General features: G+C 36.3%; 1 protein-coding gene across 3 annotated transcripts in view; it reads right to left on the bottom strand.

Annotated features, from left to right (window-relative positions):
- LOC144360127 (63 kDa sperm flagellar membrane protein-like) overlaps positions 1 to 25,900 on the bottom strand; it is a 98,395-nt gene that overhangs the window by 58,721 nt on the left and 13,774 nt on the right. Inside the window, exon 3 of one of the 3 annotated variants that reach the window (XR_014926593.1) lies at positions 20,809 to 21,358. The exons of 1 other annotated variant lie outside the window; for it this stretch is intronic. The gene's annotated coding sequence lies outside the window, so the exon portion shown is untranslated. Of the gene's footprint in view, positions 1 to 20,808; positions 21,359 to 24,739; positions 24,799 to 25,900 lie in introns of those variants that run through there. One more of the 3 variants, XR_014926594.1, reaches the window with a different exon arrangement.

Raw genomic sequence — 25,900 nt, 5'->3', positions numbered from 1 at the left:
GCCATGAATGGTTACCAACTACAGTGGTTGACTATATCGATTGCCATGAATGGTTACCAACTACAGTGGTTGACTATATCGGTTGCCATGAATGGTTACCAACTACAGTGGTTGACTATATCGATTGCCATGAATGATTACCAACTACAGTGGTTGACTATATCGATTGCCATGAATGATTACCAACTACAGTGGTTGACCATATCGGTTGCCATGAATGATTACCAACTACAGTGGTTGACTATATCGATTGCCATGAATGATTACCAACTACAGTGGTTGACTATATCGATTGCCATGAATGATTACCAACTACAGTGGTTGACTATATCGATTGCCATGAATGGTTACCAACTACAGTGGTTGACTATATCGATTGCCATGAATGATTACCAACTACAGTGGTTGACTATATCGATTGCCATGAATGATTACCAACTACAGTGGTTGACTATATCGATTGCCATGAATGGTTACCAACTACAGTGGTTGACTATATCGATTGCCATGAATGATTACCAACTACAGTGGTTGACTATATCGATTGCCATGAATGATTACCAACTACAGTGGTTGACTATATCGATTGCCATGAATGATTACCAACTACAGTGGTTGACTATATCGATTGCCATGAATGGTTACCAACTACGGTGGTTGACTATATCGATTGCCATGAATGATTACCAACTACAGTGGTTGACTATATCGATTGCCATGAATGATTACCAACTACAGTGGTTGACTATATCGATTGCCATGAATGGTTACCAACTACAGTGGTTGACTATATCGATTGCCATGAATGATTACCAACTACGGTGGTTGACTATATCGATTGCCATGAATGATTACCAACTACGGTGGTTGACCTTATCGATTGCCATGAATGATTACCAACTACAGTGGTTGACTATATCGATTGCCATGAATGGTTACCAACTACAGTGGTTGACTATATCGATTGCCATGAATGGTTACCAACTACAGTGGTTGACTATATCGATTGCCATGAATGATTACCAACTACAGTGGTTGACTATATCGATTGCCATGAATGGTTACCAACTACAGTGGTTGACTATATCGATTGCCATGAATGGTTACCAACTACAGTGGTTGACTATATCGATTGCCATGAATGATTACCAACTACAGTGGTTGACTATATCGATTGCCATGAATGGTTACCAACTACAGTGGTTGACAATATCGATTGCCATGAATGATTACCAACTACAGTGGTTGACTATATCGGTTGCCATGAATGATTACCAACTACAGTGGTTGACTATATCGATTGCCATGAATGATTACCAACTACAGTGGTTGACTATATCGATTGCCATGAATGATTACCAACTACAGTGGTTGACTATATCGATTGCCATGAATGATTACCAACTACAGTGGTTGACTATATCGATTGCCATGAATGATTACCAACTACAGTGGTTGACCATATCGATTGCCATGAATGATTACCAACTACAGTGGTTGACTATATCGATTGCCATGAATGATTACCAACTACAGTGGTTGACTATATCGATTGCCATGAATGATTACCAACTACAGTGGTTGACTATATTGATTACCGTGAATGATTACCAACTACAGTGGTTGACTATATTGATTACCGTGAATGATTACCAACTACAGTGGTTGACTATATTGATTACCGTGAATGATTACCAACTACAGTGGTTGACTATATTGATTGCCATGAATGATTACCAACTACAGTGGTTGACTATATCGATTGCCATGAATGATTACCAACTACAGTGGTTGACTATATCGGTTGCCATGAATGATTACCAACTACAGTGGTTGACTATATCGATTGCCATGAATGATTACCAACTACAGTGGTTGACTATATCGATTGCCATGAATGATTACCAACTACAGTGGTTGACTATATCGATTGCCATGAATGATTACCAACTACAGTGGTTGACTATATCGATTGCCATGAATGATTACCAACTACAGTGGTTGACTATATCGGTTGCCATGAATGATTACCAACTACAGTGGTTGACTATATCGATTGCCATGAATGATTACCAACTACAGTGGTTGACTATATCGATTGCCATGAATGGTTACCAACTACAGTGGTTGACTATATCGATTGCCATGAATGATTACCAACTACAGTGGTTGACTATATCGATTGCCATGAATGATTACCAACTACAGTGGTTGACTATATCGATTGCCATGAATGATTACCAACTACAGTGGTTGACTATATCGATTGCCATGAATGATTACCAACTACAGTGGTTGACTATATTGATTACCGTGAATGATTACCAACTACAGTGGTTGACTATATCGATTGCCATGAATGATTACCAACTACAGTGGTTGACTATATCGGTTGCCATGAATGATTACCAACTACAGTGGTTGACTATATCGATTACCATGAATGATTACCAACTACAGTGGTTGACTATATCGATTGCCATGAATGATTACCAACTACAGTGGTTGACTATATCGATTGCCATGAATGATTACCAACTACAGTGGTTGACTATATCGGTTGCCATGAATGGTTACCAACTACAGTGGTTGACTATATCGATTGCCATGAATGATTACCAACTACAGTGGTTGACTATATCGGTTGCCATGAATGGTTACCAACTACAGTGGTTGACTATATCGATTGCCATGAATGATTACCAACTACAGTGGTTGACTATATCGATTGCCATGAATGATTACCAACTACAGTGGTTGACTATATCGATTGCCATGAATGATTACCAACTACAGTGGTTGACTATATCGATTGCCATGAATGATTACCAACTACAGTGGTTGACTATATCGATTGCCATGAATGATTACCAACTACAGTGGTTGACTATATCGATTGCCATGAATGATTACCAACTACAGTGGTTGACTATATCGGTTGCCATGAATGATTACCAACTACAGTGGTTGACTATATCGATTGCCATGAATGATTACCAACTACAGTGGTTGACTATATTGATTACCGTGAATGATTACCAACTACAGTGGTTGACTATATCGATTGCCATGAATGATTACCAACTACAGTGGTTGACTATATCGATTGCCATGAATGATTACCAACTACAGTGGTTGACTATATCGATTGCCATGAATGATTACCAACTACAGTGGTTGACTATATCGATTGCCATGAATGATTACCAACTACAGTGGTTGACTATATCGATTGCCATGAATGATTACCAACTACAGTGGTTGACTATATCGATTGCCATGAATGATTACCAACTACAGTGGTTGACCATATCGATTGCCATGAATGATTACCAACTACAGTGGTTGACTATATCGGTTGCCATGAATGATTACCAACTACAGTGGTTGACTATATCGATTGCCATGAATGATTACCAACTACAGTGGTTGACTATATCGATTGCCATGAATGATTACCAACTACAGTGGTTGACTATATCGATTACCATGAATGATTACCAACTACAGTGGTTGACTATATCGATTGCCATGAATGATTACCAACTACAGTGGTTGACTATATCGATTGCCATGAATGGTTACCAACTACAGTGGTTGACTATATCGATTGCCATGAATGTTTACCAACTACAGTGGTTGACTATATCGATTGCCATGAATGGTTACCAACTACAGTGGTTGACTATATCGATTGCCATGAATGATTACCAACTACAGTGGTTGACTATATCGATTGCCATGAATGGTTACCAACTACAGTGGTTGACTATATCGATTGCCATGAATGGTTACCAACTACAGTGGTTGACTATATCGATTGCCATGAATGGTTACCAACTACAGTGGTTGACTATATCGATTGCCATGAATGATTACCAACTACAGTGGTTGACTATATCGATTGCCATGAATGGTTACCAACTACAGTGGTTGACTATATCGATTGCCATGAATGATTACCAACTACAGTGGTTGACTATATCGATTGCCATGAATGGTTACCAACTACAGTGGTTGACTATATCGATTGCCATGAATGGTTACCAACTACAGTGGTTGACTATATCGGTTGCCATGAATGGTTACCAACTACAGTGGTTGACTATATCGATTGCCATGAATGATTACCAACTACAGTGGTTGACTATATCGATTGCCATGAATGATTACCAACTACAGTGGTTGACTATATCGATTGCCATGAATGATTACCAACTACAGTGGTTGACTATATCGATTGCCATGAATGATTACCAACTACAGTGGTTGACTATATCGATTGCCATGAATGATTACCAACTACAGTGGTTGACTATATCGATTGCCATGAATGATTACCAACTACAGTGGTTGACTATATCGGTTGCCATGAATGATTACCAACTACAGTGGTTGACTATATCGATTGCCATGAATGATTACCAACTACAGTGGTTGACTATATTGATTACCGTGAATGATTACCAACTACAGTGGTTGACTATATCGATTGCCATGAATGATTACCAACTACAGTGGTTGACTATATCGATTGCCATGAATGATTACCAACTACAGTGGTTGACTATATCGATTGCCATGAATGATTACCAACTACAGTGGTTGACTATATCGATTGCCATGAATGATTACCAACTACAGTGGTTGACTATATCGATTGCCATGAATGATTACCAACTACAGTGGTTGACTATATCGATTGCCATGAATGATTACCAACTACAGTGGTTGACCATATCGATTGCCATGAATGATTACCAACTACAGTGGTTGACTATATCGGTTGCCATGAATGATTACCAACTACAGTGGTTGACTATATCGATTGCCATGAATGATTACCAACTACAGTGGTTGACTATATCGATTGCCATGAATGATTACCAACTACAGTGGTTGACTATATCGATTACCATGAATGATTACCAACTACAGTGGTTGACTATATCGATTGCCATGAATGATTACCAACTACAGTGGTTGACTATATCGATTGCCATGAATGGTTACCAACTACAGTGGTTGACTATATCGATTGCCATGAATGTTTACCAACTACAGTGGTTGACTATATCGATTGCCATGAATGGTTACCAACTACAGTGGTTGACTATATCGATTGCCATGAATGATTACCAACTACAGTGGTTGACTATATCGATTGCCATGAATGGTTACCAACTACAGTGGTTGACTATATCGATTGCCATGAATGGTTACCAACTACAGTGGTTGACTATATCGATTGCCATGAATGGTTACCAACTACAGTGGTTGACTATATCGATTGCCATGAATGATTACCAACTACAGTGGTTGACTATATCGATTGCCATGAATGGTTACCAACTACAGTGGTTGACTATATCGATTGCCATGAATGATTACCAACTACAGTGGTTGACTATATCGATTGCCATGAATGGTTACCAACTACAGTGGTTGACTATATCGATTGCCATGAATGGTTACCAACTACAGTGGTTGACTATATCGATTGCCATGAATGGTTACCAACTACAGTGGTTGACTATATCGATTGCCATGAATGGTTACCAACTACAGTGGTTGACTATATCGATTGCCATGAATGATTACCAACTACAGTGGTTGACTATATCGATTGCCATGAATGATTACCAACTACAGTGGTTGACTATATCGATTGCCATGAATGATTACCAACTACAGTGGTTGACTATATCGATTGCCATGAATGGTTACCAACTACAGTGGTTGACTATATCGATTGCCATGAATGGTTACCAACTACAGTGGTTGACTATATCGATTGCCATGAATGATTACCAACTACAGTGGTTGACTATATTGATTACCGTGAATGATTACCAACTACAGTGGTTGAATATATGGGTTGCCATGAATGGTTACCAACTACAGTGGTTGACTATATCGGTTGCCATGAATGATTACCAACTACAGTGGTTGACTATATCGATTGCCATGAATGATTACCAACTACAGTGGTTGACTATATGGGTTGCCATGAATGGTTACCAACTACAGTGGTTGACTATATCGGTTGCCATGAATGATTACCAACTACAGTGGTTGACTATATCGGTTGCCATGAATGATTACCAACTACAGTGGTTGACTATATCGATTGCCATGAATGATTACCAACTACAGTGGTTGACTATATCGATTGCCATGAATGATTACCAACTACAGTGGTTGACTATATCGATTGCCATGAATGATTACCAACTACAGTGGTTGACTATATCGGTTGCCATGAATGATTACCAACTACAGTGGTTGACTATATCGATTGCCATGAATGGTTACCAACTACAGTGGTTGACTATATCGATTGCCATGAATGGTTACCAACTACAGTGGTTGACTATATCGATTGCCATGAATGATTACCAACTACGGTGGTTGACTATATCGATTGCCATGAATGATTACCAACTACAGTGGTTGACTATATCGATTGCCATGAATGATTACCAACTACAGTGGTTGACTATATCGATTGCCATGAATGATTACCAACTACAGTGGTTGACTATATCGATTGCCATGAATGATTACCAACTACAGTGGTTGACTATATCGGTTGCCATGAATGATTACCAACTACAGTGGTTGACTATATCGATTGCCATGAATGATTACCAACTACAGTGGTTGACTATATCGATTGCCATGAATGATTACCAACTACAGTGGTTGACTATATCGATTGCCATGAATGATTACCAACTACAGTGGTTGACTATATCGATTGCCATGAATGATTACCAACTACAGTGGTTGACTATATCGATTGCCATGAATGATTACCAACTACGGTGGTTGACTATATCGGTTGCCATGAATGATTACCAACTACAGTGGTTGACTATATCGGTTGCCATGAATGGTTACCAACTACAGTGGTTGACTATATCGATTGCCATGAATGATTACCAACTACAGTGGTTGACTATATCGATTGCCATGAATGATTACCAACTACAGTGGTTGACTATATCGATTGCCATGAATGATTACCAACTACAGTGGTTGACTATATCGATTGCCATGAATGGTTACCAACTACAGTGGTTGACTATATCGATTGCCATGAATGATTACCAACTACGGTGGTTGACTATATCGATTGCCATGAATGATTACCAACTACAGTGGTTGACTATATCGATTGCCATGAATGGTTACCAACTACAGTGGTTGACCATATCGATTGCCATGAATGATTACCAACTACAGTGGTTGACCATATCGATTGCCATGAATGATTACCAACTACAGTGGTTGACTATATCGATTGCCATGAATGGTTACCAACTACAGTGGTTGACTATATCGATTGCCATGAATGATTACCAACTACAGTGGTTGACTATATCGGTTGCCATGAATGATTACCAACTACAGTGGTTGACTATATCGGTTGCCATGAATGATTACCAACTACGGTGGTTGACTATATCGGTTGCCATGAATGATTACCAACTACAGTGGTTGACTATATCGATTGCCATGAATGGTTACCAACTACAGTGGTTGACTATATCGATTGCCATGAATGATTACCAACTACAGTGGTTGACTATATCGGTTGCCATGAATGATTACCAACTACAGTGGTTGACTATATCGATTGCCATGAATGATTACCAACTACGGTGGTTGACTATATCGGTTGCCATGAATGATTACCAACTACAGTGGTTGACTATATCGGTTGCCATGAATGGTTACCAACTACAGTGGTTGACTATATCGATTGCCATGAATGATTACCAACTACAGTGGTTGACTATATCGATTGCCATGAATGATTACCAACTACGGTGGTTGACTATATCGGTTGCCATGAATGATTACCAACTACAGTGGTTGACTATATCGATTGCCATGAATGATTACCAACTACAGTGGTTGACTATATCGATTGCCATGAATGATTACCAACTACAGTGGTTGACTATATCGATTGCCATGAATGATTACCAACTACGGTGGTTGACTATATCGGTTGCCATGAATGATTACCAACTACAGTGGTTGACTATATCGGTTGCCATGAATGGTTACCAACTACAGTGGTTGACTATATCGATTGCCATGAATGATTACCAACTACAGTGGTTGACTATATCGATTGCCATGAATGATTACCAACTACAGTGGTTGACTATATCGATTGCCATGAATGATTACCAACTACGGTGGTTGACTATATCGATTGCCATGAATGATTACCAACTACAGTGGTTGACTATATCGATTGCCATGAATGGTTACCAACTACAGTGGTTGACCATATCGATTGCCATGAATGATTACCAACTACAGTGGTTGACCATATCGATTGCCATGAATGATTACCAACTACAGTGGTTGACCATATCGATTGCCATGAATGATTACCAACTACAGTGGTTGACTATATCGATTGCCATGAATGATTACCAACTACAGTGGTTGACTATATCGATTGCCATGAATGGTTACCAACTACAGTGGTTGACCATATCGATTGCCATGAATGATTACCAACTACAGTGGTTGACTATATCGGTTGCCATGAATGATTACCAACTACAGTGGTTGACTATATCGATTGCCATGAATGATTACCAACTACAGTGGTTGACTATATCGGTTGCCATGAATGGTTACCAACTACAGTGGTTGACTATATCGATTGCCATGAATGATTACCAACTACAGTGGTTGACCATATCGATTGCCATGAATGATTACCAACTACAGTGGTTGACTATATCGATTGCCATGAATGATTACCAACTACGGTGGTTGACTATATCGATTGCCATGAATGATTACCAACTACAGTGGTTGACTATATCGATTGCCATGAATGATTACCAACTACAGTGGTTGACTATATCGATTGCCATGAATGATTACCAACTACAGTGGTTGACTATATCAATTGCCATGAATGATTACCAACTACAGTGGTTGACTATATCGATTGCCATGAATGGTTACCAACTACAGTGGTTGACTATATCGGTTGCCATGAATGATTACCAACTACAGTGGTTGACTATATCGATTGCCATGAATGGTTACCAACTACAGTGGTTGACTATATCGATTGCCATGAATGGTTACCAACTACAGTGGTTGACTATATCGGTTGCCATGAATGATTACCAACTACAGTGGTTGACTATATCGATTGCGATTGCCATGAATGATTACCAACTACAGTGGTTGACTATATCGATTACCATGAATGATTACCAACTACAGTGGTTGACTATATCGATTGCCATGAATGATTACCAACTACAGTGGTTGACTATATCGGTTGCCATGAATGATTACCAACTACAGTGGTTGACTATATCGGTTGCCATGAATGATTACCAACTACAGTGGTTGACTATATCGATTACCATGAATGATTACCAACTACAGTGGTTGACTATATCGATTACCATGAATGATTACCAACTACAGTGGTTGACTATATCGATTGCCATGAATGATTACCAACTACAGTGGTTGACTATATCGGTTGCCATGAATGATTACCAACTACAGTGGTTGACTATATCGGTTGCCATGAATGGTTACCAACTACAGTGGTTGACCATATCGATTGCCATGAATGATTACCAACTACAGTGGTTGACTATATCGGTTGCCATGAATGATTACCAACTACAGTGGTTGACTATATCGATTGCCATGAATGATTACCAACTACAGTGGTTGACTATATCGATTACCATGAATGATTACCAACTACAGTGGTTGACTATATCGATTGCCATGAATGATTACCAACTACAGTGGTTGACTATATCGATTACCATGAATGATTACCAACTACAGTGGTTGACCATATCGATTGCCATGAATGGTTACCAACTACAGTGGTTGACCATATCGATTACCATGAATGATTACCAACTACAGTGGTTGACCATATCGATTGCCATGAATGGTTACCAACTACAGTGGTTGACCATATCGATTACCATGAATGATTACCAACTACAGTGGTTGACTATATCGGTTGCCATGAATGATTACCAACTACAGTGGTTGACTATATCGGTTGCCATGAATGGTTACCAACTACAGTGGTTGACCATATCGATTGCCATGAATGATTACCAACTACAGTGGTTGACTATATCGGTTGCCATGAATGATTACCAACTACAGTGGTTGACTATATCGATTGCCATGAATGATTACCAACTACAGTGGTTGACTATATCGATTGCCATGAATGATTACCAACTACAGTGGTTGACTATATCGATTACCATGAATGATTACCAACTACAGTGGTTGACTATATCGATTGCCATGAATGATTACCAACTACAGTGGTTGACTATATCGATTACCATGAATGATTACCAACTACAGTGGTTGACCATATCGATTGCCATGAATGATTACCAACTACAGTGGTTGACTATATCGATTGCCATGAATGGTTACCAACTACAGTGGTTGACTATATCGGTTGCCATGAATGATTACCAACTACAGTGGTTGACTATATCGATTGCCATGAATGATTACCAACTACGGTGGTTGACTATATCGATTGCCATGAATGATTACCAACTACAGTGGTTGACTATATCGATTGCCATGAATGGTTACCAACTACAGTGGTTGACTATATCGATTGCCATGAATGATTACCAACTACGGTGGTTGACCTTGACATTGGCTTCAAATTGTTCTAGATTCTGGAACATTTCAACTCTCATCATGCTAATGACATTATTATTATATTAATAACATCTCCTTCAAGTATTCTGAACATTTATGAGTACACATGTTACAGATTATAAATATTTGTAAACCATGGTAGTTCATGGTCGTACCTGGTCGACCATGGTATTTCATGGTTATACCTGGCAGACCATGGTAGTTCATGGTCATACCTGGCCGACCATGGTGGTTAATGGTTATACGTAGTGAACCATGGTAGTTAATGGTTATACCTGGTCGACCCTGGTAGTTAATGGTAATCATTGGTCAACTATGGATGTTACCGGTAATGGTTATACGTAGTGAACCATGGTAGTTACTGGTTATACCTGGTCGACCATAGTAGTTCGTGTTCATTCCTAACAAAATATAATCGCGATCGACGATGGTATTTTGATTAGTAATGACGGTACGCTATAGCCGCCAATCAATCATCCATTCGCTAGGATTCGATTAGATATAGATTAGGGTGATAAGGGTAATTACTCTGAAAAAGGTAGTTTTAGCGAATTTATTGTATTATATAAAAATTACATATTGTTATTGAATATTACATCATTGAGATATAATGCAACTATTTAATCATTAACTTTTGTTCAAAATTTACAACAATTATCATCAAATATTTTTGGGGGACTTATATTTTCATTAAAAAATCCACCTACGTTGACTTTTAACGTCGCCAATTGGACCACCCAAGACGAAAGAAACTATTGCAGAAGCTAATTTAAAATTGTATACATTTTCTTCTAGCTGGATTAAAAAGTAGAATGCCTAAATTTCATTATAGTGTCACCCAGCGCCTTTTTCTCTAAAATAAAATCACATTAACGAACCTCGTGCGCCATACAATTATTTTGTTCCATTTAATTAGTAACAAAAGTGTATTCTAAATAAAAATAAAGTTTCAAATAAAAACAAACACAACTACATTGCTTCGTAGCAAATGGTGGCGGTAGCGCAATCCGGTCATGCTGCGTTTCACGATTGTTGATCATTACCACAGTCCCTCTAAGAGAGACTGTGTTATTACGTAGTAATGATAATCTCTAATTAACCAATCAAAATGATGGATGATACCAAATTACCATAGCTCATTTAAATATGCTATTGCAGCACAACGCAGCAGCACGGAAGAGATTTGTCGATTTTGTACGATCTTTTGGCTTGGATTATGATGGGAAAGAGGCATGATTTGTTATTAAATGAAACAAATGAGCATTTGAAGAATAATTTAATATTGTTTACAGTGATAACAGCTCATTGTCGAAACGAAGCTTACCCATTCATAACACGTTAAAAAACTGCAGGCAAATTGCCATGGCCGATTTCTTGGACCCATTTTATTTTTGCAGAAACCCAAACTGCTGTTCAATGGGCCCAGGGCGAATTTACGGCAGAATCCGGTACTAAGAAAAAAATAAAAAGCAGTGAATAGTTCGGTATTTCGTAAGCTGAAATTAGAACAGTGGACTATGCTTTATCAAGCACGATATACATGTAATTTCTAATCGACATAGTCATATCTACATGACTGTACATTGCTTGGCCACAGGTGGCGCTGATTTAGTTGCTGCCACAACAGCTCTGTCAAATACGTGGTTCGGTTCTTCCTAGGAATAAAAAAAAAACATTAGAGGATTATTATAATATACTGAGTTAAAGTATCATCTTTATACCAAAAAGTGAATTGCTTGCATGGTAGGTGTAATTTCATATCTGGTATGAACAAATTAGTTTTACCAGTAATGGTTAAGAATAACAAATTGTTGTTCTTAACTAAATATAAACTTGTTTAACCACTTTGCAAACAAAGAGAAAACAGGATGAATGCAAAATTATCAATGTTATCAGATTCATCTAACAATTTAAAATATTCTACCGTACATAATAAAATTTGTTTCGAATTTTACTGCAGTCAATAATGGTATGTACGTTATCAAATATTCATAAATCTAAATATTCATAAACTCAAATATTCATAAGTCTAAATATTCATAAATCTAAATATTCATAAATCTAAATATTCATAAACTCAAATATTCATAAATCTAAATATTCATAAATCTAAATATTCATAAACTCAAATACATTTTCGCATACTTTGAGCTTGTGTAGTGACGTCTCAGTCAATCGGATGTTCAAATAAACAATAAAGGGGTACCAATTGAATTAATCCAATCGTCTTGGTTGAATTAGAATGAAAGTGATTTTAAATGTAATCAGCTGACTTTATGAATAATTATAAATATGAGTATGGAAATGAGTCTAATGTACTTTTTTTATGTATGGTCATATGTTTTAAATAATATCATTTTATCAGAATAATTCGTGGTTTTGTATCAAATTTAAATCATCCATGATTCATATAGTGAACGTGTTAAGAACTTGGATGGCCTAATGAACAATAAACTCATATGTCGGGCGCCCTCCTAGTGGAAAGGGAACTCTGAACGTGACTCCCGAGGGAAGACTTGTTATGTTGCATGCACATGGCTTGCTGAATAATACAAACCTGTGCAAACGCTGAGCACTCCACATATTCGAAAGCTGAGATTTTAACGCCCGTACTAAAAAGGATCAGGATACTGTCACGTTTGATGACTCAGACTTTTGCTTATCACAAGCAAATGTGACATATAAAAAAAGAAATTCACAAGACATGACAATCAAAAATAATTATGGTAATTTACTTGTAGACCTGTGTATTGCATCAGACCTAACCATTCTCAATGGAAGGTGCATTGGTGACAAAGTTGGTAAATTTATCTGTCACCAGAGTAGAGGAAGTAGCACTGTTGATTACACTATTGTAAGCCACTCCCTATACTACAAGGTTAAACTATTTCATGTACATCAGTTAGATTTAAATCTATCTGATCACTGTCAAACCTCTTTTAGGCTAGAAACAAACGCACTATCTGGTCATTTACATAAAGATTCATCTGAAACAACTAACAATTTACATGTATATAAACCAGCTGTTACTTACATTTGGAATAAAGATTCACATTATGAATTCTACAGTACTTTACAAAGTAAAGAAGTATTTACATTAATAAACACATTTAACAAAGAAAATGTTGATGTTTCAAAACAATCAATTGAAGCTGCTTGTGCAATGTTATCAAACATCTTCAGTTTTTTGTATCATGAGGCAGCTGGTAAAAGCTTAAAAAAAGAATTATGAAAACAAACAAAAACTTGAAGACAAATATTAAAAAACCCAGAAAACAAAAATGGTATACTAAAGAATTAAATAACTTCAAAAATGATGTTCACAAACTATCAATAAAACTAAGTAAAGACCCCTATAATAAACAGTTAAGGATATATTGTTATAATTCAAAGAAACAATAATTCAACAAAACAATATAAAAAATTGGTTAAAAAGAAACAAAGAGAATACAAAAATGAAATGCTAAATAAACTTGAGAGTTTTAGTGAAACAAACCCAAATAAATACTGGGACCTCATAAAAGAGCTTAAAAATAACAACAAAGATGAGACTCATGAAAATATTGACAGCAGTAAATAATTTAAACATTTCAAAGAAAGACTAGTAATGAAGCCATAGAGACAGTTATCAACGAAAAGATAAAACACTTAGAACAGAACACATCCCGTACAACGGAACTTGATGCACCAATTTGCCAACCTGAAATACAGAAAGCAATTAGCAATCTCAAGAATGGCAAATCATCCGGTACAGACAGTATCACAAATGAAATGATTAAAGTCAGTAGAAACATTGTTATAAAACAAATTCAAACACTTTTCAACCTAATTCTTACAAGTGGTCATTTCCCTAACAGTTGATATACTGGAATAATTAGTCCCATCTTTAAAAAAGGTGATAGATCGGACCCAGGTAATTATCGTGGCATAACATTATTAAATACACTTAGCAAACTTTTCACATCAGTTTTAAGAAATAGATTATTTAAACACATTGAAAAAAACAGGCTTTTAATAAAAGAACAAATAGGATTCATCCCACAGTTTAGTACAAGCGATCATATATTTGTATTAAAACAAATCATTACAAAACACACTAATCAAAATAAATACATTTACGCTTGCTTCATAGATTTTCAAAAGGCATTTGACTCAATTTGGCATCAAGGTCATTTGTACAAACTCTTAAAAAATGGTATTTCAGGAAAATTTCACAAAATTATCCAATCAATCTACACTAGCTCATCAAGCTGTATAAAATTAAAAAATGGCTTAACAGAAGTATTCCCAGTCCAAAGAGGCATCCGACAAGGTGATGGCCTAAGTCCATTACTATTTAATATATTATTATTATTTTATTTCCATTTCTCTAAAGAAATATACCCCACTAACCTGGGGGAACAGGTTACAATGCGAAAGTTACAGGCGTGTCTTTAATCGCCTCAATAAAATAAAGTATTATATACATACACATACACACACACATATACAACTCATCTATTGGAGAACTCACACTAACAAATTATATCTAATCTGAAAAGCTGTGTATACAAATCTTGCAATACTTTGGATGATTTCATGGTTATCCTGAGAAAAAATATATGTAAGTTTACGGATAGGCGAAATATATATGTCAACGACATTAACGAACATTTAGAAAATTCAAACACTGATTCTCCTTTTTTACTAAATAGTAATCTCCCCTGCCTGCTTTATGCAGACAATCTACTTCGGTTATCTAAATCAAACACAGGTCTTCAAAATGCTTTAAACTCTTTAAATATATATTGTGAAAAATGGCAACTGGACATCAACATATCAAAAACCAAAGTTACTATATTCAATAAAACAGGAAAAAAACTCACCAAGCATAAATTCCATATTAATAATGTTGAACTTGAAACAGTTTCTAATTATTCCTACCTGGGAGTCAAATTAAGTAGTTCAGGCAAGCTCCATAAAGCACAAGATGATCTAGCAAATAGGGCTTTGGAAGCATGTTTTAAAGTAAGACAACTATTACACAGTGACATAAATATCCCTGTTAAAACATATTTAAAAATGTTTGACTCTATTATTAAACCAGTTTTACTGTATTGCACTGAGATCTGGTCAAGTGACAATAATAAATCAAAACAAAATATTTTCAATAACAATAGCCCAGCAGAAAAAATTCACATTAAATTTTGCAAATTTTTCTTAAAAGTAAATTGCAAATCATCTAACATAGCATGCCTGATGGAGTTGGGTCGCTACCCTCTCTTCTAAATAAGGCATATAGACTAGGTATTGAACTAGACAAAACTGGCACACCAAACTGGGTGTCAAGCATCAAACAAACTTTAAATTTGGTAAACAAGGATGACATCTGGAAAAACCACACTCCTGAAACTATTAACAAACTTATTACCACAGTCAAGGAGAACACAAAACAGGCATTTCAGAGTCATTGTGATAAATCTCTATTAAATGACAAAAAGGGAGGCAACCATAGAAACAAACTACGCACTTACAGATGCATTAAAGAGAAAATTGAATTCGAAAGTTATCTTGAAATAGTCAAAAATCCATTTCATAGGTTGGCATTGACAAAATTAAGGATAAGTGCACATACTCTACAAATTGAGAAAGGCAGATACACAAACCACGCCTTACAAGATAGAAAATGCCAAATTTGCCAGAATGGAGAGATTGAGGATGAAAAACATTTCTTCCTAACGTGCAGAGGCGTCGATCCATTCTAAAAAGTGAGGGGGACACTTGCATATGCCTCCATTTTCTATTGCTAAATTGTGATTACTAGTCCGAAATTTTGTCATTAAAATTCTTTGTATTAAATTCAACACAACTAAGTATTTTTCAAAATTATAAGAGTCTCATTTTTATTTTTTCAGTTAAATTTCCTCCAGAAATTTATGTATTTTTGTTTGACAACTTTGCCAATTTGTTGTATATGTTTCGTTAACAAATCATTCTGTTGTTCTCGTGAAAAATTCATCTTGTTCATCATTTTTTTGTATTGAAGAGTACCATTGTAAATTGGATTTCTTGTGTTCAAGGTATGCTTGTTTTGTGATATTATTGCCTGGTGTTTCAATGCATACATTGCTCTGGCTGCTTTATCTGCTAAATTTTGTTAGGCTTCAGTGTAGCAGCCATTTGACTTTATATTTATACCCAGGTAGTTGTACATATCTACACAGGTAATATTTTGTTCATTATTTCAGTGTTCGTCGTCTGAAAATAACAACTTTTGTTTTTGTCAGATTTACATGGAGTCTCCATTTATGACAATAAACCTCTAAACTGTTTAGTGCATTTTGTAAACCGTTTTTTTTGTGTTTCAGATATTAACACTAGATCATCTGCATAAAGTAGGGAACTAATTTTACAGTTATTCAATGTAACCGGATCTAATGATTCATCTTCTAGTGAATTATTTAAGTCATTAAAATACAAGTTAAAAAGCATTGGACTAATGACACAACCCTGCTTAACACTCTTGGTCGTTTCAAATATGGGTGTAATTTTATTTTTGAAACGAATGCATGATTTTGTATTCATACATATTTTTAATGATGTTATAGATTTTACTATTTATACCATTATAATCAAGTAATTTATAGAAAAGCAGATTTTATCGAATGCTTTTCGAAAGTCTATAAAACATGAATACAATTTTCCCTTTGATTTCAAGTATTTGTTGACAATAGTTTTCAATACAAATGTCTGATCTGTAGTACGATATCTCTTACGGAATCCTGCCTGGTTATTATTTATAATGTTATTATCTTTAGTATATTGAATAATTCTAGTGTTAGTTATACTACAGAAAGTTTTACCTACACAACTAGAAACAGCTATTCCTTTATAATTTTCTGGGTCAGTTTTGTCTCCTTGTTTGAAGATATGAAAGATAATACTAATCCTGTGTCCAGGATTATATTAAATAATTTATGTAGTGGCTGAATTAGGAAGTCTGAACTGTATTTAAGCAATTCTGGGCAATAGCCGTCATATCCTGATGATTTTTTACTCTTTAACTTTCGGTAGATTTGATTCCACATTGACCAATCAAATGGTCATCCATTACTTGCATTTTGGCGATTTCCATATTTCGTTTACAACAACATGTTCAATAGAATGTTTCGGAATGCTCTGTTATCTCCTTTTTGCTTTCTCATTGTTCTAGGTAATTCCACACATAACCAGGCCTACACACACCAGATTGATCATCGTTTATACTGAATTGAAGTTATATAATTAGTGTGATTTGTCAACGTAGGTAGATATAATTAAAAGCTTGTGTAAATTCCCCGGGTAAATTCAGATTGGACGGGGGACTGAATTTACCTTTCGTGGGGTTAACGTAGACAGCTCGTATCCATAACTTGCTACAATTCGGCTACTCGGTCTTGCGACTCCCTCGTTACGCTTCTCAGACTTCTTAAAGACCGAGGAAAGACTAGCAGTAATATTGTGGGATGCGGGCTATTTTTATCTGATGAAGTGCAGGAAAGTTTTGCAAACCATCGTGCGATGCTGGGAAGAAACTACCATTATTGTAAAGGAAGACATTAATATGCCTATTGTTAATCAATGGATTTTCACCTGGGGATTTTAATTCTTGATCATTAATGATATAAGCCTATTATTGATACTTGGGTAAGTCTGGAAAGTGGGAGGGACAGTTGATATTGTGTCCCCCAACCTTCAAAAAGTGGGGGGGGGCGTGTCACCCCTGTCCCCCCATGATCGACGCCCTTGCTAACGTGTTCACACTATGATGCATTAAGACAAGACAGCCTAAACAAATTTTTTGCAACACTGACCAATCAAAACAAAGAAGAAAAACTAGTAAATATACTTAAAACAAAAGACAAAAACATGTTAATTAATTTAGCCAAATTTGTATACCAAGGCTTATTGAGGAGAGAAAACTACATTAAATCTAAATTACCACCTGCCTCATAAAAATAATGTTTTTGCTTTGTTTTGTGTTTTTGTTGTTGTCTTTTGTCTAATTTTTTTATTTTTCTATTTTTAACTTACAACATTTAACTTTATTGTATCACGAACAATATCTCAATTAAGGATTGTTATTATTATTATTCTGTGGGCTGCTACCCGCATTTGCATATATTTATAAAACATTAACCTAGCTTTCGCCATAAACTACTAAAGATTATGGCATTGAATCATCAGTAGTGAATGTTTAAAGCGAGGGAGTTGTCACCTGCGCATCATGCGGCACCAGATGGCCATAGCGAGTCATTGTTTACAAACACGTCTACCCGTGAGCCTTTGCATTATTAGCGTGTGGTGTTATGTGTTATCTTTTTGGAAACCATTTCACTCGCGATCATAGCTAGAAAAGCACCAATTATACGAACTGATATAAAGCACCGGCGACAATCACTCTAACGTACATTTAAAGCGGGAAGGTACGCTATGGCCATTTGACGCATGCGCAGGTGATGACTCCTTCGTTTTAAGAGAAAGTATTGCAACATTATATATAAATGACGCAACATTTCAATAGTATGCATCATTATAAGACGAATAAATTGATTTTATTTATGCCGTACAAACTCGGAATGACTGAGTTTGATTGAACCTCATTGTAAGAGATCTAAAGAGATTTATTTATTTCCATATACTGTAAAGGGAGGGGTATAAACAGGGTTTAATTTGAGCGGACTTCAGGTTGCAGAGATATTTACCAGATTATAAATTAACTGGGTTGTAAATAAACCAATAAATTCTATTGTTAAATTTGCAAATCCACTTTGATTTAGTTTAACGCATTTAGCGTTCAGCGAAAGTGGAAATAAAATCCCAGTTAATGATGAGTCTACACAGTGATGAGTAAGCAGCCTGTCGGTTGAGATAGCTCCGCTGTTAGCAATGCACATTTCAATAAAAGAACAGAAGATATCATTAGAAAATGAACAACATGTATAGTACATTGTATCAAAGCAATCAGACTTGCGGTTTTTAACAAGAAGTCGAAAATATCACTTTTTACCAAAAATTACAAAAATATTCATCAAAATTAGAGAATTAAAGATATCATTACAAAATGAACAAATCTGAGAGAGGTCCACATGTAGTACCTATATATGTAATATCAAAGCAATTGGACTTGCGGTTTTTAACAAGAAGTTGAATATATCACTTTTTACCAAAAATGACAAAAATATTCACCAAAATCAGAGAATTGAAGATAACATCACAAAATGAACAAATCTGAGAGAGGTGTACCTGTAGTACCAATATATGTAATATCAAAGCAATCAGACTTGCGGTTTTTAACAAGAAGTCGAAAATATCACTTTTTACCAGAAATGGCAAAAATATTCATCAAAATTAGAGAATTGAAGTTATCATCACGAAATGAACAAATCTCAGAGAGAGCCATATGTAGTACCTATATATGTAATATCAAAGCAATCAGACTTGCGGTTCTTAACAAGAAGTCGAAAATATCACTTTTTACCAAAAATATTCATCAAAGTTAGAGAATTGAAGTTATCATACGAAATGAACAAATCTGAGAAAGGTCCACATGTAGTACCTATATATGTAATATCAAAGCAATCAGACTTGCAGTTTTTAACAAGAAGTTGAAAATATCACTTTTTACCAACAAATTACAAAAATATTCATCAAAATTAGAGAATTGAAGATATCATCATGAAATGAACAAATCTAAGAGAGGCCTACCCAAGGTACATATACAGTCTTGTAATTTTCAAGAAGAAGTTGAAAAAGTAAAACATTGACACGGACGACGACGGACAATCATTCATATGAGTCGACAGCGGAGCTAAACAGCTGGAAATAAATGTAGCTAACAAGAATATTATAATAACTATAAATAATGGCATAAATTGGTAAAATATAATAATCATGTTATATTATACATGTTATAGCTATTGCATGCCTTTCCCTTATGCCACGTGACACATGCTTATACCAAATATACTTGGTACTATGTTGTGAATACATTAGGGCTACTCACAATCCCTCTATCCCTCCAGAGGGACAGTGGGCTATTGTATGTCGAATAATAACAGAGCTGAAATGTGAGACAAATGTCTTATTTAATATCTTATTTCAAGTAGGACAATTCAGGAGATTTTTTCCATCAACACACATATACAATGCACAATTGTGTCTGGTCATATTGTGTCGGCAGTGAATCTTGCCTACAAAAGACACACACTATGACTGTTCGAGATTCGATCATGGCAGTACAGTTCCCTAGGTATGTAATTACCGATTCTCATATAAGATGAAAACTTTGGAATATCTTTACTTTTTTTTCGCATATAACATTATAGGAAATTTGACAGATGACATTATAATCAAAACAAAAACGGTTGAATATTGAATGATCAAAGCGCATGCGTGCATTCTACTATTAATATTTTGTTTTCTAATTATAATATTAAACTTACGTACTAAGTAGCACAGTAGTAAAGCATTGAAAACATCTTTATACAAGTTTTGAATATAATACTTACTGTGTTTTTAGCATTTTCAAATGATGATGGTGAGACAACTAAGAAACACACGAGGAAGACATCTGTTTGTGGATAACTTAATATCCTCCATCTTAGATAATCCTCTTATCCTGGACGGACAAACACAATAATATTCTATATCTACTACCACTACTAATCATTAAATTAATTGAGACAAATCGATTGATTGAATCTCAAGTATCTATAACAACCTCTCATTTTCTCTTTCAGTGGCTGATGAGACACAGTCATCATATTGCACAATCGTCCCATAGAACGTACACAACCCGTGTAAAATACATTATTTACATGAACAGTCGTCCCATACGACGTACACAACCCGTGTAAAATACATTATTTACATGAACACAGTCGTCCCATACGACGTACACAACCCGTGTAAAATACATTATTTACATGAACACAGTCGTTCCATAAAACGTACACAAACCCGTGTAAAATACATTATTTACATGAACACAGTCGTCCCATAGAACGTACACAACCCGTGTAAAATACATTGTTTACATGAACACAGTCGTCCCATACAACGTACACAACCCGTGTAAAATATATTATTTACATGAACACAGTCGTCATATACGACGTACACAACCCGTGTAAAATACATCGTTTACATGAACACAGTCGTCCCATACGACGTACACAGACGGTGTAAAATATATTATTTACATGAACACAGTCATCTCATACGACGTACACAACCCGTGTAAAATACATTATTTACATGAACACAGTCGTCTCATATGACGTACACAACCCGTGTAAAATACATTATTTACATGAACACAGTCGTCCCATACGATGTACACAACCCGTGTAAAATACATTGTTTACATGAACACAGACGTCCCATACGACGTACACAACCCGTGTAAAATACATTATTTACATGAACACAGTCGTCCCATATGACGTACACAACCCGTGCAAAATACATCATTTACATGAACACAGTCGTCCCATACAACGTACACAACCCGTGTAAAATACATTATTTACATGAACACAGTCATATCATACGACGTACACAACCCGTGTAAAATACATTATTTACATGAACACAGTCGTCCCATACGACGTACACAACCCGTGTAAAATATATTATTTACATGAACACAGTCGTCCCATAGAACGTACACAGACGGTGTAAAATATATTATTTACATGAACACAGTCATCTCATACGACGTACACAACCCGTGTAAATTACATTATTTACAAGAACACAGTCATCCCATACGACGTACACAACCCGTGTAAAATACATTATTTACATGAACACAGTCGTCTCATATGACGTACACAACCAGTGTAAAATATATTATTTACATGAACACAGTCGTCCCATAGGACGTACACAACCCGTGTAAAATACATTATTTACATGAACACAGTCGTCCCATACGACGTACACAACCCGTGTAAAATACATTATTTACATGAACACAGTCGTCCCATACGACGTACACAACCCGTGTAAAATACATCGTTTACATGAACACAGTCGTCACATACGACGTACACAGACGGTGTAAAATATATTATTTACATGAACACAGTCGTCCCATACAACGTACACAACCCGTGTAAAATACATCGTTTACATGAACACAGTCGTCACATACGACGTACACAACCCGTGTAAAATACATTATTTACATGAACACAGTCGTCCCATACGACGTACACAACCCGTGTAAAATACATCGTTTACATGAACACAGTCGTCCCATACAACGTACACAACCCGTGTAAAATACATTATTTACTTGAACACAGTCGTCCCATACGACGTACACAGCCCGTGTACATTATTTACATGAAATGTGAACATGAGCTACGTGTCGTCATCATTTTCAATTTGACATTCCGAGCTAAATGTTAACATACTCCCTACATAGCTTCGCGTGCTTTAACCATGCTTTACTATAGTTGGGGAGTCGTGATCTGCGCATGCATCAGATGGTCATAGCGTGTCATACCACTTTTCTTGGGTGTAATAAGGATGTTGTTGCTGGTGATAGCAGTTGGGCTGTGGTGTAGGTGGTAGTGATGATAATGTCACTAGTGATCGCAGTGGGTCTAATACGACTTGTGTTGGTGGCAACGAGGATGTTGCTCCTGGTGATGTTGATGTCTGTTGCCAGTGGTTTAGGTGTCAGTGTAGATGGATTGTCAGCTTTAATAAGACCTGTTTTGCAATAATGGACACATCTTTTAATTATATTTACACATATTTTAAACACAAGAGATTTGCATGTACTGACATTTCATTTTTATTTTTGTGATATATATTATTTTACATCTGTTAACAAAACACTTTCTATATGTATATTTTAATTTTATTATATTTAAATAATTTCAGTTTATTTATTATTTTGTGTTCAATAAAAAAGGCGTGAAGTAAAAAAAATGTGTCTCAACCTTTAAGAGAAAAATATTCGCCCCCGTCTTCAGCCTTGATAAAAAGTCACTGGCCCCATTTGTGGCTTTGGATAATGTGCTTACCCCCTCTGTTTTGCCCCCCAGGAATAATAAATGGTTATTCCCTAAAGAAGAATTCAAAAAGTAAACATTGTAAAAATCCAGACACATCATATAAATTTGCTAACTTGATTTGATATTATTTATACATACAAGACATTATATTACTTATGCAACTTTTTGTCATGTGACCCACTGTTCTGGTTGCACGTTTATTAATGGAAACGCCATTGGAAGTGTTAGTTATCAAATATAATGTAACAGTTTTGGCCAAAATCTGTAAATCACACGAGAATCTGTAAATCACACGAGAATCTGTAAATCAAACAAGAATCTGTAAATCACACGAGAATCTGTAAATCACACGAGAATCTGTAAATCACACGAGAATCTGTAAATCAAACGAGAATCTGTAAATCAAACGAGAATCTGTAAATCACACGAGAATCTGTAAATCAAACGAGAATCTGTGAATCACACGAGAATCTGTAAATCTCACGAGAATCTGTAAATCACACGAGAATCTGTAAATCACACGAGAATCTGTAAATCAAACAAGAATCTGTAAATCACACGAGAATCTGTAAATCACATGAGAATCTGTAAATCATACGAGAATCTGTAAATCAAACAAGAATCTGTAAATCACACGAGAATCTGTAAATCAAACGAAAATCTGTAAATCACACGAGAATCTGTAAATCACACGAGCGCGAGTGTGATTTAAACAAAATTGACCAAAAGTGTGGCATCATGTACCATGTGTAAATGCTCACAGTGATTGTGATGCATATATTGCATCAACCATTATTTGCCATCGCATACATTATTGTTCATATCATAGATGCTATAATGCATTTCTTTTTACCATAGCCATACGTACAACAAACAATGACCGAAGGATTATTGAGCAAATGAGCGTGGTAGTTACCATAACATATGTGGAGAGAGGTACAAAAAAAGTATAACCTGAAGTGTCATGTATGACCAATGTACATGGTTTACCATCGATCATAACAGTGCCGATGTAAGGATCAATCACCTACAGCAATAACGATAAAAAAGATAAAATCAAATTATTCCAAGAGCTAGTAATGCATGATGGGCATAGCAAAAAGATTTCCAACATTAACTCAGTTCCACTGCACTCAGTTGCGCTCTGCTCTATTCCACTACACTACACCACAATAACTCAGTTGCACTGCTATCCGGGGGAAATTCTCGGCCTCAGGGTTCTCCACATTTGTCAGGGGGGAATCTCGTCTCATCTCTATATTGCGTCCCCTTGAGGTACGGGACCGGGAAAGTCACTTAAGCCTTACAGTCAAATAAGACACACACAGCGAAATACGTTTCAACATTCGTCTTAGTCAATCAGTTGAGCACTCTATAAGACACAGCGCCCTGGGAAAAAATCCCCAAGACTATCGCAAGGCTGACCCAAGACTCTCCAGGACTGGACTAAGACTCGCCCCAAGACTCTCCAGGACTGGACTGCGTCTGTCGTGCTGTACTCGCCAAGACCAACTAAAACAACTTTATTCATTTTCAAAACTTTAACCAATTACAAAGCAGAAAAAAGACTCTAGGGCGTAACCTTCAATCATAAAGCCAATCACACTAAGTACTGAATACGTCATATCTTTTGATTAATCGTTCACTACATTAATAACTACGAATACTAACTGTCAGAAATAGTAGTCAGAATAGCGACGGTTATCTCGTAATTAGTTCCAAATCACTGAGCCAAGTTCCGTCCAGGACCTCGCCTGCCTAAACAATGACAGACATAACACAGCAATTCGCTCGTAATCAGCTAATTAAGTCGATCAACAGATACGCAAAACAATTTCACCATACTGCACTCAGTTGTGCTCTGCTCCATTCCACTACACCACATTAACTCAGTTCCACTGCACTCAGTTGCGCTCTGCTCCATTCCACTACACCACATTAACTCAGTTCCACTGCACTCAGTTGCGCTCTGCTCCATTCCACTACACCACATTAACTCAGTTCCACTGCACTCAGTTGCGCTCTGCTCACTACACCACATTAACTCAGTTCCACTGCACTCGGTTGCGCTCTCCTCACTACACCACATTAACTCAGTTCCACTGCACTCAGTTGCGCTCTACTCACTC

The sequence above is a fragment of the Saccoglossus kowalevskii genome, chromosome 15 (assembly GCF_978046115.1).
Source record: "Saccoglossus kowalevskii chromosome 15, keSacKowa6.1, whole genome shotgun sequence".
Lineage (NCBI taxonomy): Eukaryota > Metazoa > Hemichordata > Enteropneusta > Harrimaniidae > Saccoglossus > Saccoglossus kowalevskii.
The sequence above is the reverse complement of the archived record's forward strand: the minus strand, read 5'-3'. Positions and strand labels throughout refer to the sequence as shown.